The following is a 2,877-nucleotide window of genomic DNA, read 5'->3' on the forward strand; positions in this document are numbered from 1 at the left end:
TTTACATTTATAAGGGAAAACTCCGTTTGTAGGGGTGTCTCCCTCTCTGTACCAGGAAGAGGAGAATGACTCTAAATATCTGGAAATCTTCATCAAGGGAGAAGGCAATGACGTAAATCTGTATACCAACCATACCCTTGTTTACTGTGCTTTGCCTGGTAACCTCCCCAAACTGACTGCCCCTGCTTTCCGCCCACCCCACTTTCCCCAGCCCCATCTTCCTTTGTCTTTAGCTGAAGGTGTATTTAAGTGATGGTTCAGGTCATTTGGGGGGAGTTACTCAGTTTTCCTAGGTATCTCCCATGTATAAAGAGAAGTACACATGTTATTAAACTTCTGTTTTTCTCCTGTTAACCTGTCTTTTATTACAGGGGTGTCTCAGCCAAGAATCCAGAAGGTTAGAGGGAAAATAATTTTTCCTCCCCTACATTGACTCTAATAATCATGGGCATTTGCCAGGCTTTTGGTCTCTTTGGCTTTCAGATTCCTGTAACACTTAATAATAGGCTTCTGTTGTATTTGCTGTCTGTCAATTACATATAGAAGTAACGCGCTGCCGGACAGCAGGAGTCTATCTTGAGTATGAACTTCTCTGGAGGAAAGAGGCAGGAAGCAGCAGGACCCAGGGATAGACGGGCTCACAGACCCCAGGAACCAGACCAAGATGTGCAAGTACCCAAAACTTGGTCCTATGACCTGTCATGGAGCCCTGGAGCTAGGGCTTCCCGTGGGGGTCAAAGCCTTCCTGCCCCTGGGCACCCTCCTACAGCTGCCCCAGTCCCGCAGCTTCTCAGCTGAAGATGTGCAGCAAGTGGTGGACACCATGGGGAAGCAGTGGTTCACACTGCAGCCAGGGGACCCCGGCATTGGCTCTCATCCAGGCCAATCTTGGTCACTTCCTGCAAGTACCTGAGCTGGATCTGATGCCCTTGGCAACCCCGCAGGCCCTGCCCCTGATGCTTGTTTATGGCACATTCTGGCAGCACTGGCCATCCATCCTGCTCAAAGGCGTGTCCTGCTGGGGAAGGATGCACATCCACCTGGCCTCAGGACTGCCTGGGGACTGTGCACGGTGTCATCAGTGGCATGTGGCCAAATTGTGAAGTGGCCTTGTTCATCAATGGGCCCCTGGCCCTGGCAGATGAAATACCCTTCCTCCTCTCCTTCAATGGGGTGATCCTGATTCCAGGGAATGCTGATGGCTTCCTGCTTCCCAAGTATTTCAAGAAGGCCCTGCAACTACGCCCCACCCAAAAGCCCCTCTCCTTGGCCGGTAATGAGTAGACAGAGTGTCAGAGTGGCCCCAAGCACCGCTCCAGAGGATAAAGGATGATCCAACAATAAAATATTCATTAAAATAAAGAAATGTAAATAGACAATCAAAAGAAGAAACTCATGTTTGAAAAAAAAAAGAAAAAAAAAGAAGTAACCACAGCCCAAGGTCTCTTCCAGGCAAATTCTCTTACTGTTTCACTGTTCTCTGTGCTGACTCATCTTCCTCTCATTCAACTTGATGACTGCTTCCTTAAGCTCTTCTTAATAGGTTCGGGTGGGAAACTGTCATCCTTAATACAGTTGTCCCTCAGTATCCAAGGGGGAATGGTTCCAGGAACCCCACAGTACAAAAATCTGTGGGTGATCAAGTCCCTTATGTAAAATGGCGTAGTCTTTGCATGTAACCTACACACATTCTCCCGTGTACACACATACTTTAAATCATCTCTATATTACTTATGATACCTAATACAATGTAAATGCTATGTGAATAGTTATAAATACTATGTAAATGCTACATAAATATCTGCCAGCAGGGTAAATTCAAATTTTGCTTTTTGGAACTTTCTGGATTTTTTATTTTCCTGAATATTTTCTATCCTAGGTTGGTTGAATCCACGGATGCAGAACCTGCAGGTATGGAGAGTAGAGGTATGCTCTTTACCTCTGCTCCAGCTCTCATTTGCCTGTCAAGAAGGAAGGTCCTTGGGGAGCCGCAGTATTATCTCTTGCCAAGTCTTCCTTTTTGGCAGCCCCTTTAAACTGCTTCACTGTGGAGTTGCAGAAAGCAGTTGGCTTTTTCGATTGCATGGAGCTCTGAAATCACAGGCCACAGGCAAAGAATGACTCTTTTTTTTTTTTTTTGAAGATTTGTTATTTTATTTATTTATTTTTAAAATTTATTTATATTTATTTTTGGCTGTGTTGGGTCTTCGTTTCTGTGCGAGGGCTTTCTCTAGTTGCGGCAAGCGGGGGCCACTCTTCATCGCGGTGCACGGGCCTCTCACTATCGCAGCCTCTCTTGTTGCGGAGCACAGGCTCCAGACGCGCAGGCTCAGTAGTTGTGGCTCGCGGGCCTAGTTGCTCCGCCGGCATGTGGGATCTTCCCAGACCAGGGCTCGAACCCGTGTCCCCTGCATTAGCAGGCAGATTCTCAACCACTGTGCCACCAGGGAAGCCCAAAGAATGGCTCTTGACAGAGCTATGTTCTCTTCCATTTTTGGTTGCTGTCTGGCTAGCTCTGACTGGGGTCCATCCCTCTGTAGGATATTGCTAAAAGTAGGAAGAAGCAGCAGACACTGCTAAACTTGTAAATCTTTCTTATTTACCCCCCTGCTATTGCTTCTGATGCCTGTGAGCTGCTTTCCAGGATCTTGCTGACCTTTGTGAATGCTGTGCCTAGCTAAGATTCTATTTCCTCAGAAGAAAGGGAAAATGGATGCTGGGGGAGAACTAGCACTTTCTGCCACAAATGCCTATTGATTCAGACAGATTCTTAATTTCACTCCAGAAAGTGAGTCAGCAATTGTAGAAGGCACGGGGGCAGTGAAATAGAAAACTGGCACCCTCAGATTGCCATATCATACAGTAGCAAAGGACTCA

At 46.8% G+C, this 2,877-nt stretch overlaps 1 pseudogene; it reads left to right on the forward strand.

The window, feature by feature from the left end:
- Positions 1-573: 573 nt before the first annotated feature.
- On the forward strand, positions 574-1,344 carry LOC133082424 (tRNA 2'-phosphotransferase 1-like; annotated as a pseudogene).
- Positions 1,345-2,877: the final 1,533 nt, after the last annotated feature.

The sequence above is a fragment of the Eubalaena glacialis genome, chromosome X, assembly GCF_028564815.1.
Source record: "Eubalaena glacialis isolate mEubGla1 chromosome X, mEubGla1.1.hap2.+ XY, whole genome shotgun sequence".
Lineage (NCBI taxonomy): Eukaryota > Metazoa > Chordata > Mammalia > Artiodactyla > Balaenidae > Eubalaena > Eubalaena glacialis.